This window comes from Heterodontus francisci, chromosome 35 (genome assembly GCF_036365525.1).
Source record: "Heterodontus francisci isolate sHetFra1 chromosome 35, sHetFra1.hap1, whole genome shotgun sequence".
In the NCBI taxonomy this organism is placed as follows: domain Eukaryota; kingdom Metazoa; phylum Chordata; class Chondrichthyes; order Heterodontiformes; family Heterodontidae; genus Heterodontus; species Heterodontus francisci.
Genome location: NC_090405.1, coordinates 25239748 through 25254637, shown reverse-complemented (window position 1 = coordinate 25254637; position 14890 = coordinate 25239748). Strand labels below are relative to the sequence as shown.

Genomic DNA, 14890 nt, shown 5'->3' with positions numbered 1-14890 from the left:
AAGTGTGTCTTATAACCGGGGAGGAGTAGCTGGCTGCCACATCTGGGGTCTCCTCTCAGGGTGCTCCTGGTGTGGACAGTGGATCCAAAGCCCCTCTGCCAGTGACACCAGTGATGCCAGCACCTCCATCATCCTCGATGACAGAGTGGGTCCCTGTACCTGTGCAGGAGGTCCTCAGTGTGCCAGGGCCCTCCAGTCCTCAGGCAGTGAGAGGACAGCCGCCAATGTCATCCCAAGCCATGGAGCAGCAAGGTCAGCAGCCTGTCTCCACCTCAGCTGACAGAGCAGGAGGAGCATCACGTAGGAGCACCCGGAAAAGATTTAAGAAGAGCACCTAGATTCATTTAGGGATTCACGGGTGAATGGACATTCCAGATGGATAGGGTTACGTTTGGTGTCACACGGAATGAAGAAATGATGTTCTCTCACTATGTCTCCTTCCTATTGTTGATGCCCTTTGGGACTTCATTTAAACCTTCCTCCCAAGGGGCTGGAAGTGAGGGACCAAGCCCCGAGCTCACAAAGCTTCAGCCTTGCCACTGTGTGATGTGTACCTGGACACTGCTGTACGGAAGGAAGAAGTGACAACAGGGCTGCTGAAAGCTAAGGCTTTATTGCTGTGGTTCCAGAAGGGGAGGTGGTGGCGTAGTGGTAATGTCACTGGACTAATAATCCAAAGGCTCAGGCTAATGCTTTGGGGACATGGGTTCGAATCCCACCATGGCAGATGGTGAAATTTGAATTCAATTAATAAAAAATCTGGAATTAAAAGCTAGTCTAATGGTGACCATGAAACCATTGTCAATTGTTGTAAAAACCCATCTGGTTCACTAATGCCCTTCGGGAAGGAAACCTGCCATCCTTACCTGGTCTGGCCGATATGTGACTCCAGACCCACAGCCATGTGGTTGACTCTGAAATGCCCTCTGAAATGGCCTTGCAAGCCACTCAGTTCAAGGGCAATTAGGGATGGGCAATAAATGCTGACCGAGCCAGCGATGCCCACATCCCACGAACGAATAAAAAAAATGAATTAAAAAAAGGGGGTAAGGCTCAAAGGAAACGTGCATGTATAAGGGTGTCTCGTATCTCTCTTGGTGGCTTTCCTGCTGTGCCTGAGGCCCTTCATCTGGCACTGCCTGGCATCCTCCGCATCCTCATCATCAGAGGAGGCATTGCACTCCATGATATCCTCACTGGTCAACACCTCACCCCTCTGTAGTGCCAGATTGTGCAGTGCACAGCAAACCACCATGATACGTGAGACCCTCGCCAGGGCATACTGAAAGGCTCCACTGGATCGCTCTCGGCACCTGAATCTCATCTTCAAGAAACCAATGGCATCTTCGATGGTCGCTCGGGTGGCAGGTGTTGTACCTCTCTTCTGCATCCGTGCGTGGGTTCCTCACAGGCATCAGTAGCCATGTCATCAGTGGGTAGCCCTTGTCCCAAGGACCCATCTCTGAAGGCGCATGGGGGTGGGGGCACGGAAAAGTTCTGTCACCTGGGACTGCCTTGCTCTGCAGGTGTTGTGGCTGCTTCCTGGGAATCATGCATACGCCTGTAGGATACATTTGCGGTGGTCGCAGACCAGTTGCATACTGAGCAAGTGGAAACCCTTCCTGTTGAAGGCTGCTGGCTGGTCTGCAGAAGCCTTGATGGCCAAGTATGTACAGTCAATGACACCCTACACCTGGGGGAATCCAGTGATGGCCCCGAATCCTATAGCCCTCACAGCTTGACTGTTTGGATCAAAGCACACATAGTCGCCGGCCCTCCTGAACAGGACATTGGTGATGTTGATGCACTGATTCACCACAGACTGTGAGGTTCTGCACCTATCTCCAGTGGATCCCTGCAACAATCTGGTGTAGAAGTTCAGTGGCACAGTGACCTTCAGGGACACTGACATCAGGTGCCCACCAAGTCCCATGGGGCACAACTGCATCATGGCAGAGAGATCAGTGATGACCTCCGTGGAGAGGCACAGTCTGTGGAGACACTGTCACTCGGACATCTGCAGGTAGTTGAACCTCGACTGATGTGTTCCTCTGCCTCCTTCTCCAGCCTTTTGTTCAAGGCTGGCCCTCCTGTGGGCCCCCAAGCTGCTGTGGTGCCTGCATCTCCCTCCATCTCTCTCATAGAGTCATACAACACTGAAACAGGCCCTTCAGCCCACCGAGTCTGTGCTGACCAACAACCACCCATTTATATAATCCTACATTAATCCCATATTCCCTACCACATCCCCACCATTCTCCTACCACCTACCTACACTAGGGGCACTTTACAATGGCCAATTTACCTATCAACCTGTAAGTCTCTGGCTGTGGGAGAAAACCAGAGCACCCAGCGGAAACCCACGCGGTCACAGAGAGAACTTGCAAAGTCCGCACAGGCCGTGCCCAGAACTGAATCCGGGTTGTGGAAGTGCAGAAAGTTTTAGTTTAGACATGCATCAAGATCGAGCAGGCCTGGAGGGCCAAATGTCCTGTTCCTATGATGTACTGTTCTTTGTTCTTTGTCAGGCTGCAGCGCTAACTGCTGCGCCACTGTACCTCCTCAATGGGAGCCTCGAATCCAGGGTGAATGAGGCCCATGACAGGTTAGCCTTCCCTGAGTGCAAGGCCTTCACAGTAAACAACACCCAGCCACATTTACCTCACTTGTCACCCTCAATGAGGTGGCACTGCCCCAAAGGCACCCTGGTGTGGCTCCCCCTGCAGAGCTGGCACCTTAGCCCCCAATCCTGACAGTGTTCCCCGATGCCCTTTCCCCCTCCACCCTTGCTGCCAAGTTTTGCTACCTCACCCAATGGCTTCCTAGTGAAGCCAACACTCAGTGGCAGGCACAGTGGCGCAGTGGTTAGCACCGCAACCTCACAGCTCCAGGGACCCGGGTTCGATTCTGGGTACTGCCAATGTGGAGTTTGCAAGTTCTCCCTGTGTCTGCGTGGGTTTTCTCCGGGTGCTCCGGTTTCCTCCCACAAGCCAAAAGATTTGCAGGTTGATAGGTAAATTGGCCATTATAAATTGTCACTAGTATAGGTAGGTGGTAGGGAAATATAGGGACAGGTGGGGATGTTTGGTAGGAATATGGGATTAGTGTAGGATTAGTATAAATGGGTGGTTGATGGTCGGCACAGACTCGGTGGGCCGAAGGGCCTGTTTCAGTGCTGTATATCTAATCTAATCAGCTCCCACTTCCCAGTCACCTCCTTTAACCAGGCGAGGCTGTGAAGCCCCGAGGTTCCCATGTGCCATTGTTCAATTGGACCCAGTGAATAAAATTGCTGACAATCAGATTTAAACACCTGAAACACCTTCTCACCATGTGGATTTGTGAAGTGCGCCCTCCATGTTATCCGCCGACAAAAAAATCCGGTCCAATGTCTTCTGTCCCTAGTTCAGAACAGATGTGACAGAGTTAGAATCATAGAATGTAACTTTTATTCTGGATGAGTGAGAGGAATATATCACACTTTGGGGATTTTGTAAGAGGATTTATTGATAAGAGGATTTGAGAGGAAGCTGGTTCATAGTTTACAGAACAAATTCAGCCCCTGGGGTGGAGACAACAGCTGCACCGTCCAATAACAGACAGGACGGGGACACTGTCTCAGGCCCAGTCAGCTCAGTCGATGAAAGCATGAAACTCTGAATCTCAAGCTTTTGAATTTGAGCCCCATGGTGGGTGTCTTTTATTTCCTTTTTCGGCTGATTTTACAGGCATTCTCCAGCTCTGAATTCCTCGGCAGTGAATTCAAGGAGTGTTTGAAATGAGATTCAACAGCATTATCTGAAAGTCTCTCCTTGATTCAGGACTCTTACCTCTCTCCAGCATCTCACTGCTAAAGATTGAACTTTATCTCATTTCATTCTCAGCTGGGGGTCAGTGTGGATCAGTGAGACTTCTGACTGTCTCTCCCTTCACAATCCATCAGTGTTGAGAAAGCAATGGGGAATATTACTCACATGTTGTAATGTTTTGTAAACACTTGAATGTATTTCACGCTGTGTCTAACAGTGTGAGGTCCCCCCTAGTGCGTCAACTTCCTATGTTTACCAACACTTCAGCACAACATTCACATAATGTGAGCTCTGAGATCTGTTCGGATCCCATTCCCAAGAGCTGGAAAGTAGGATTGGGCTGGATCGCTCTTTTTCAGCTGGCACAGACACGATTGCGAAATGGTCTCCTTCTGTGCCATAAATTTTCTCCATTTTCTATGTTCTATGAAGTGAGGTGAGAACGGGAGGGGCAATTCCACCAGGATTATATTTTCTTCCAAAACAATGACACAAAGGATACTTCACTGTGAGACTAAAATAGCTCAGTTGGGAGAGTGTTAGACTGAAGATCTGGAATTCCGTCAGTTCTCCTTTATTCTGCATTATCCTTTGGTTTCGATCCTCGAGCTGCACAATTTTTACTGAAATTATTTACCCAGCATTGAAGGATTGGATTGGACTGGAATAGAGAGACATCAAGGATGGGAAATATTTATATCTTCTGTATTTAGCTTATTCACTAGAGTGTTGCCTGACAACACAGAGCATGTGCAGAGCAATCGTCGACATCATCAATGCATCCAAACATTTGTCAGCTTGCCAGTATGAATCTGCGCATGCGTGCACCGACGTCACCACGCACCGACACCAGACGGAATGACGTCCAAACATTGCCTCACCCCTCAGTGGCTGCGATCGTCACTTCCATTCCCCACAAAATACCCTGCTTCGGCCGCTCACTCCCGGCCTCGCCGATCATCCCCTCCCCCCGCCCCGACTGCTCACCCCCTCCCTCGCTGCTTCCGTCCCCTGGACCGCTGCCATCCCACCTCCACCTCAGCTTAGCTTATTCACTATCTCCTTCCGTCCTTTCCCCCAGCTTTTGACTCTCTCGCGGCCTGGTGAACATTTGATTTGATATAATTGTCCTAAACTGAAGCCTTTCCACATCTCTGGGCGGTCAGATACACTCTGTCTGTTTGTTCCTGCTTGTGACCATTAACGGGAACAGCCGCAAATTCAACCTTTATCAGCAAACGGAAGATTATTAAAATGTATTCTGGATTACTCCAGCCCAGTGACAAAGATGCAATGGATTCTATTCAAAATAAGTTCTCTGACATTCTGTGTGCATCTAAAAGTTGGATTTGAAGTGTTAGGAAAACATGTCAAAGTAATAACTGAACATCTGCCAGCACTCACGGCGATCAAATCCACAGCCTCGGTGTTCACACTGCGTTCCAGTCAACTGAACTAAGGAGCTGTGTTTTACTTCGCACACTTGCTGACAGAGTTATTGTATAAACAATGGACACAGCACATCCCTGAAACATTGTTCCGATATAAAACTGAGAAATAAGAACTGAGCATGGAAATTGAACGGATCCAGAAATAAGAACTTTAATCTATTAAAGTCGATTTTGAAATTGAACAATACACTAACAGCTCCGAAGGGTCAGTGACCCGAAACATCTCTTTCAACAGATGCTGCCAGTCCTGCTGACTATTTCCAGCATTTCTTGATTTTACACCAATAGAACAAACTCTCTTCTGATATAAAATCCAGCAACTTAAGCTCCTGTAAAACTTCTGAGCCTGACGTGATTTGAACACGCAACCTTCTGATCTGGAGTCAGACGCGCTACCGTTGCGCCACAAGCTCACAGATAGAGAGTAGTGTCCCATTCTTCATAGAATCACTTCTTGTTTCGATTCAGTGAATTGCAATTTAATTCAATCCTCATCTGCCCTCCACTCTGTCAGTTCAATACTTTATTGAAACTGATCCTTGGAGTTCTGTTTTACAGGGTGTCGGCTGTTTAAGTATTTACTGGACTCACTACTCTGAGTAATCAGACTTTTTGCTGCTAACTGCTGCTTGATACAAAGTGCCCATGAGTTCAGGAATTTCTCCTGGGGAACTGAGTCGGATTTGGCTCAACCATTAAATCCACAAAGTTATTGTCACTGCTGCTGTGCAGGATTTAAAGGAAAGGATTGACCCAAAATGGTTTTAAATGATTACTGACAAATCAGGGCAAAAGGCAGGGCTGACTCCTGTCCAAAATACTGATCAAAACTTTCAGTTTTAAGGAGGTGAGGGAGTGTTACAGGAGGAGGAGTTTAAATAAATTTCTTGTCTCTGCATCGAAGGAATCTGTTTGTTTTTGTTGAGCTTTTTGTATACTAATAAAACCTTTATAACTTGTTTCTTGACAGTTTACTCTCAGATTCCATTTTCTCCCTCTTTATCAATTTCCTACTCCACATTTGGTATTTTTTTTAAATCCTCCCAATTCTTAATATTAATATTAACTTGGCATCAGGTGGCAGGACCATATCTCCAACGCAGAAGTCCTCAAGGCAGCCAACATCCTCAGCATATACACCCTACTGAGCCAGCGGCGCTTGAGATAGCTTGGCCATGTGAGCCGCATGGAAGATGGCAGGATCCCCAAGGACGCATTGTACAGCGAGCTCGTCACTGGTATCAGACCCACCAGCCGTCCATGTCTCCGATTTAAAGACGTCTACAAACGGGACATGAAGCCCTGTGACATTGACCACAATCGAAGAGACTTAGCAGTTGGCAGGAAAAAAGACAGAAGTGTAAGGAGAGAACCAACTGTGTAACAGCCCCGACAACCAATTTTATCTGCAGCACCTGTGGAAGAGTCTGTCACTCTAGAATTGGTCTTTATAGCCACTCCAGGCACTGCTTCACAAACCACTGACCACCTCCAGGTGCTTACCCACTGTCTCTCAAGACAAGGAGGCCAAAGATGAATATTATCTTGTGTTTGAGACACTTTTAATCAGCTTCATGGACAAATTCTTCAATCACCCTTCTCCCACATTGCTTCTCCCTCTCTCATTGATTCTTTATTCCTTACAATCCAGAAATGGTTAGGAATCAGAGCTCACCTCCAAACTATCTGCACACACCCCACACCACCCACCCCCCCACCTGTCTTTTACCCTGTTGGATCCAAGGGAGCACTCAATAAATGACACTCTATATAAACACAGAGAGCTGCCTCACAATGTTGGACACAGAGTGTTTATAAAAGGTATTCACAGATCGTGTTACTGAGTCCACAGAGCAGGACAGGCCCAGGCTCCAGCCCCAGTCTGTGCTGTGTTAGCTGATGTCGCCTGGTGTGATACCGAGTCACACAGAGCAGGAAAGGGCCTGGTTGTATTCGTGGCCTGTGTTGAGTGAACTGATCGCACCCAGTGTGGTACGGAGTCACACAGAACAGAATGGGCCCAGGCTCCTTCCTCAGCCTGAGGGATGATAGTTAATCTCACACGGTGTTGTACAGAGCCCCACACAGAACAGGAAAATCCAAGGCTCCATCCCCAGCCTGTGGTATTTTACTTCATCACACCTGGTATGTTACGGAGCCCCCAGAGCAGGAAAGATCCAGGTTCCATCTCCGGCCTGTGCTGAATTAGCTGATCTGACCTGGTTGGCACTGAACCGCAATCAGGGGAGGATGGGCTGAGGCTCCATGGCCTGTGGTGTGTTAGTTATTCTCATTTGATGAGGCACTGAGCACCATATAGAGCAGGAAGGGCCTGTGCTCAATGAACTGATCTCACCCTTCAGGGAAAAGCATTAAAGAAGGTTGAGAAAGAAAATAATCTCAAGCAGTTGTCTGGGTGTTCCATTGCACAGATCTCTAAAGGTACATGAGCAATACTGTGAAGTGATAGCTGGAGTAAATAGATTAATGTGAATATACTGCCAGGACAGCAGGTGAATAACTTTGGGATGTTTTTACAATGGTGCAAAAACCCCTGAACAGGAACCAGGAGAATTTCTTCTTTCCTTTATTTGGTTTCCCTTCTCAGACTTCAGCTTGTCTTTTGCTGGCTTCCCACGTTCTGTCATTATTGAGTAGCCTTTGCAAGTTTAACAATTTGCCAATTTGCTCTCTCTAAGAGCTTGCCATCTTAGTCTTGATGATTAGCAGGTCATAATGATCTGGGAGATGATGTTTTGTCCATGTTTGTGAAGTTGTAATTCTGGCTCAGACTTCTGAGTCTCATCATGTCGTGGTCAAGAGTCTCACATTTATCTTGCTTTGTTTGCCTGAAGACAGTTGGTTGAGAATATCTTGTTAGAGCATTCTTCACTGCATCATAATCATCATCGCTTTCGGTGTCTCTGAGTGTATTGAAAGTATTGTCGAATTTTGGTTCAGCAGAGTGTAGGAGTAACGTTCTCTTTCTTCAGGGTGTATTGATATCGAATGCCCCTTTCGGAGTTCAAATCTTGCTAAGTATTTTCTCCAGTGTGGCCCTGGATTACTGTCTGTCTCTGTAAAGGCTGGAAAGACTGGCTGTCATTGTACACACATGGTGATTGCTATTTATTTAAATCTGAAATTGTCAATGCAAGTCTTCTGTATTTCCCTGGTTGTCTGTGTGGTTTCTTTTTTTGATCCTCAATGCCAGAGAAATATGGTGTTGTGCTGTGTTCATAAGTCTTCATTAAATGATGCCCCAGGCTTTATATTCACATTCAATACAAACAGTACTTATCATCTTACTTATCGACATGATCTCAGGTCCAGGTCTTTTCCTTACTGGTGTATGTATGTGTGTGTGTGTGTGTTTGTGTGCGCATATATGTGTGTGTGTATGCATGTGTGTGTATGTGTATATGTGTGTGTATGTGTATACGTGTGTGTATGCATGCATGTGTGTGTGCGTGTATGTGTGTGCGCGCGCATGTGCCTCTATGGGTGTGTGTGTATGTGTGTGTGTATATGTGTTTGTATGCATGCATGTGTGTGTGTGTGTGCGTGTATGTGTGTGTGTGTGTGTGCCTCTATGTGTGTGTGTGTATGCGTGCATGTGTGTGTGCGTGTGTACATGCATTGCAAGCCATGTGTTGAATGTGTCTTTCAAAATGGAGTTTCTTGACAAATGTATGATGATGGCATGAGTTGCATCAGTGGCTTGGTCTCTGAAAGATACAGTTTCTTCAAGGTGAAGTCACCATTACACTACATTGCAGACAGTGAGCAGCCCTGTTGTTGACTCCTTCCTTCTGCACTGCAGCACCGAGGTACACATTGCACAGTGGCAAGGCCAAAGCTTTGTGAGCTCGGGGCTTGGTTCCTCACTTCCAGCCCCTTGGGAGGAAGGGTTTAAATGACGTCCCATCTGGAATGTACATCTGGAATGAACATTCACCCGTGAACCCCTCAGTGAATCAAGGTGTTCTTCTTAAATCTTTTCCGGGTGCTCCTACGTGATGCTCCCCCTGCACGGTCAGCTGAGGTGGAGTCAGGCTGCTGACCTTGCTGCCCCATGGCTTGGGATGACATTGGCGGCCGTCCTCTTGCTTGGAGTTACTGTCCACACCAGGAGCACCCTGAGAGGAAGCCAAATGTAGCAGCCAGCTGCTCCTCCCCCTTATGAGACACACTTGTACCTCCCTGCTGACCTGAGAGGGACGTGGACCTGGTGAAGAGTTCAGGTGCCTCGTCCCCCCTCTCACCTTGTCACCGCTGGATGGAGCTCATGGACAAAGTGATGGAGTGCAGGTCTGCGCACATCTCCGGCAGCCACTGATTGGTCTGCTGGATCTGGCTCTCCATCAGAGTCACCAATCTCTCAATGGAGGAAGCCAGACACACCCCCATCAGAGACAGTGCAGCACCCAAGGCCTGGATGGACTCCTCCATCGTCCGTGCTTGGGTCCATATAGCCTCTGGCGGCACAGTGGCGCAGTGGTTAGCACCGCAGCCTCACAGCTCCAGTGACCCGGATTCAATTCCGGGTACTGCCTGTGTGGAGTTTGCAAGTTCTCCCTGTGTCTGCGTGGGTTTCCTCCGGGTGCTCCGGTTTCCTCCCACATGCCAAAGACTTGCAGGTTGATAGGTAAATTGGCCATTAGAAATTGCCCCAAGTATAGGTAGGTGGTAGGGAAAATATAGGGACAGCTGGGGATGTGGTAGGAATATGGAATTAGTGTAGGATTAGTATAAATGGGTAGTTGATGGTCAGCACAGACTCGGTGGGCCGAAGGGCCTGTTTCAGTGCTGTATCTCTAAAACTAAAAAAACTAAAACTAAAAAACAAAAAGCAACTCTGCCAGATGTTGCCTGACCTCTCATTGCAGCTGCAGCATTTCCTGTGTTGCTGATGACACCAGAGGCACGTCATCAGCCTGGGGCTCAGCATGGGCCTGGCCTCCCACACACCTCCCTCTGCCAGTGGCCTCGGCAGTCACAGCCTCTGTCAGCTGCCTGGGCCTGTCTGTGATGTGCTCACCAGCTTGTGTGCCCGAATCTAACCGCGAACTGATACCCACCGAGTGAGAGTTTCTGTGTTGGTGGAGGATGCGGGGGAATGATGTGACGGTGCACCCTCTGAGGCTCCCTCCTCCTCCTCAGACGTGTCCTGCTGTCTCCCAGTCTCTCCAGCTCTTCACTCTTGTTCACCTTGGCCTGCATGAGAAAACAGGGATATTGAAGGGTTAGGGTCTGCCCATTGCGACATTCCAACCACCCCTACTGTGCAGCTCCATTGATGCAGTGGTGAACAGATGAGCAGTGTGGCTCCTTTGCAGCAGATGCTCCCTTGTGCCCCAGGAGATGTTCACTCACTCTCTTGGGTAGGTGTCCCTGTCTCTCCATCAGCTAAGGAGCAGCTGCCTTGCTGCCCGGCCAGTTCCATGGCCTCCTCCTCCATCGGGATGAGGACATTGGAGATAAGGCACTCCACCGCCAGTCTTGACACGCTCTTTCCAATTGTGGGATGTCTTCTCCTGCAGACACAATGATGAACAAAGTTAGTCTCCCAGTGGGGACAAGCCCAACATCTCTGATGGTGATAGTCCAGCAGTCCATGATGGGGACATACATATGCCTCCTGCATGCGGCCCCTCTCGAGGGACTGTGTGAGGATTGATGTGCGCCTCTCACTGAGATGCAGCCAAGCCTCAGGCAGCATGTCCTGCTGCCCTTCCCCAATACACGTGACTGGGTGTTCACTCCCTTTCCACCAAACACTCCCTCTCACTCTGCCACATGCAATGTCCAAAGGGTGCAAAGTGTTTGGAGTTCTCACCTGAGCAGCCCGGATCAGGTCATTGACCCACTTGCTGCACTGGATCCATGTCCTGGGGGTGACCCCATGGCTGCTGACCTCCCCCGTTATCTCCAGCCAGCCTTGCTTGGTCAGGTGGGCAGGTCTCCTCCTCCCATCCCTCGGGAAGAGGACTTCCAGCCTTCCCCTTGCAACCTGGAGGAAAACCTGCAGGGAGACATCGCTAAACCGTGGGGCCACCCGGTGTCTTATTTCAGCCATGGTCGCTGCAGGCTCGTGTTCAGCTCCCTAAACATGAGGCAGCAGAACGGGTCCTGGGACAGCAGAGGCAGCAGAACAGGTCCTGGGGCAGCAGAGGGTTCTCAGGAAGTCACTCCTTTAAACCAGGCAGCAGTGAATGCAGGACTGGCAGCCCTTTCAATATGGTGCCAGAACCTGTCGTTGTGTCAGATGTCGGTGTCATCGGTGCCTCGTTCCCTGCCTCTGGTCCTTGTTTACATGGGCCCCACGCCTCCCCTTCATTAATTGGTCGGCTGCTCCGTGATCGGGGTCGGTCGGTCACATTTCACTCGTGTGGTGACGACACCCTCTTCCGGTGCCTCTGCCGAGAGCCGCACCGTTAGTTTAAAATTCAGCCCATGGGGTCAAGAGTGGAAAATCTCCCCTCTGATTCTCTCTACTTAAAATGAAGGAGACACCAAATTAAAACTGATGAAACCAGAGATTGTATCCTGGTTATTTCTAATATTTGTCAGTTCCGAAGAAGGGTCACTGACCCGAAACATTAACTCTGCTTCTCTTTCCACAGATGCTGCCAGACCTGCTGAGTAGCTCCAGCATTTCTTGTTTTTATTGTGTCCTGGTTCTTCAATCTAGTGTTCTCCCAACTGAGCTATTCCATCCTCACTGTGAGCTCATCTTCATTGGAGACAAATATAACTCCAGGCGGAATTTCCCCACCCGTTCATTCCTCACTTCAGGGGAATGGGACCCGACCAGATCGCGGAACTCAGATTATGTTAATGTTCTGCTCTTGATATCTTGTGTTTCAGACACTTTTAATCAGGTTGACGGACAAATTCTTCCATCATCCCTTCTCCCAAATTCTCTCTCTATCATTCATTCTTTATTCCTCACGGTCCAGAAAGGGTTAGGAATTAGAGCTCACTCCCAATCCCTCTGCACACAGACCTCTGTCTGTTACACTGTTTGATCCAAGAGAGAACTCAATAAATTACACTCTTTATAAACACAGAAAGCTGCTCACAGTGTTGGACACAGAGTTAATATAATCATAGAAAGATTCTGGCACTTCTGGGCATTGCCTGTGCGGAGTTTGCAAGTTCTCCTTGTGATCGCGTGGGTTTCAGCCGGGTGCTCCGGTTTCCTCCCACAGCCAAAGACTTGCAGGTTGATAGGTAAATTGGACATTGTAAATTGTCCCGAGTGTAGGTAGGTGGTAGAAGAATTGAGGGAAGGTGGGGATGTGGTAGGGAATATGGGATTAATATAAATGGGTGGTTGATGGTCAACACAGACTCGGTGGGCTGAAGGGCCTGTTTCAGTCTATGACTCGGCCCATCATGTCTGTGCCAGCTGAAAATGACCCACTCAGCTGAATCCCACCTACCAGCATTAGGTCCGTAGCCTCGCAGGTTATGGTGTCAGTGGTAACATATTGAGCTGGATTGGGAACTGACTGGCAGGACGTAGGCAGAAAGTAGTTACAGATGGATCTGGGTCTGTTTGGAGACCAGTTACCAGTGGTGTCCCACAGGGATCAGTGTTGGGACCTTTGCTCTTTCCTATTTTGATCAATGATCTGGATGTTGGTGTCAGGAACACGATCTGTAAATTTACAGATGATTCGAAGATCTTTAGTTTTAGTTTAGATTTTTTAGTTTTAGAGATACAGCACCGAAACAGGCCCATCGGCCCACCGAGTCTGTGCCGACCATCAACCACCCATTTATACTAATCCTACACTAATTCCATATTCCTACCACATCCCCACCTGTCCCTATATTTCCCTACCACCTACCTATACTAGGGGCAATTTATAATGGCCTATTTACCGATCAACCTGCAAGTCTTTGGCATGTGGGAGGAAACCGGAGCACCAGGAGGAAACCCACGCAGACACAGGGAGAACTTGCAAACTCCACACAGGCAGTACCCAGAATTAAACCCGGGTCGCTGGAGCTGTGAGGCTGCGGTGCTAACCACTGCGCCACTGTGCTACCCCCACTCTGTGCGAGTGTTCAGACTGCAGACGATGCTCGACTGTTTCAGGCTGATCTTAATGTGTTGGGAGATTGGACATAACATCCGTGTCAGGCAGTACCAGAACAAACTGTTCTGGCAGAATGAGTTTTCGAGGTCCTGGTATCCATAGCAACCTGACACCAGGGTGTGTCCTGTTGTAAAGCATAAAAATAAATCAGTTGGTGAGGAACATGCAGCACCTGTTTATAGATGGATGTAGAAGGTAGTTTCCAATATGCAGGATTGGACTAAATTGCACCTGTGATTCTGTAAGCTTGTTGGTCCGTGGATTTGAAGTTGGGCCTTATGGCTGCATACCTGCTGTACCTTCCATAATGGATGAACCCACATATAGAAGGCAGTAAGCACAATATCACTACAGTAACCAATACATGCTGTTAAACCGGTTGGCCTGAAGGCAGGCAGGAAATATGGCTGCCTTCTTCCTGCAAGTCCAATCTTTTTACATAGATTTACATAGATTCACAGCACAGAAACAGGCCATTCAACCACAACTGGTCTGTGTCAGTGTTAATGCCTCACACAGCCTCCTCCCATCCGTCTTGTTCTAATGCCATTAACATATCCTTCTATTCCTTTCTCAATCCTGCTTATCTCGATTATCATATTAATTATCATATTGAATGCATCTGTACTATTTTAAGACAGACATTAACTAATTTTAAATAAATTCATTTAAAATAAGTGGGTTAAAGTCTGCATTAAAATAACAGATGGAGGAGTTGACAGGAGCCTGTTAACTCCTGGTACAATTATACAACAAATAGTTGATCCTCAGATAAAGAAGGACCTGCAGCGTGTTTTCAGGAATTCTCTGTTTTATGGATTTGTGAGTGTTAAACACCAGGATAACCAAAAATACACAACCTGGAACATCCACGGGAGGCACAATCCCGACAGTTACTCTGGGATCACTCCTGCTGCGGAACTCCACCACTGACCCTGCTGAAGTTTGTAGGCTGTGGAGTGGAGCCTCCAGGAGTGGACTGTAAGAAAGCTGGGTTTCAGTATCCTGACAAATATATGGTGAGGAACCAGAGGAATCCTTACTAAGGAATTGTCTGGGGTTTTACCTGTCAGTGTAGGTCTAGGGGTGAATGATTCCTGACTCCCTGAACTATCTGACATTGAACCCAGTTCGGATCAATGTGAATTCAGTTTACAGGAGAATATGGACAAATATCACCGACAATTCAGGGAGAGAAATGCAACCATTAGAGAAGTGAAGAGATTTTTGGAAAAGAAAATGGTTCACAATTGTAGTAATAATAGCAAAAGCTTTTCCAGATACATCAGGAGTCAGAGACATAGTAACATAGAATTACATAGAATTACATAGGATTACATTGAGGACATAGAGTTACATCAAATCGACGGCAGTGGCTCTCAAAGTTTTTGGTTGAAGGACCCCTTTTTAAATGGATTAGTAATCACAGACCCCTCCCCATCTAAATTATACTATAAACACCTTTCACATTTACATTTCTGAATGTAAAATTCATCAGTGACCTGTTAAAGGGAGTTAC

General features: G+C 47.9%; 1 non-coding gene across 1 annotated transcript; it reads right to left on the bottom strand.

The window, feature by feature from the left end:
- Positions 1-5601: 5601 nt before the first annotated feature.
- Positions 5602-5673, bottom strand: trnaw-cca (transfer RNA tryptophan (anticodon CCA)). The gene has a single exon. It is a non-coding gene; the product is annotated as a tRNA-Trp (tRNA).
- Positions 5674-14890: the final 9217 nt, after the last annotated feature.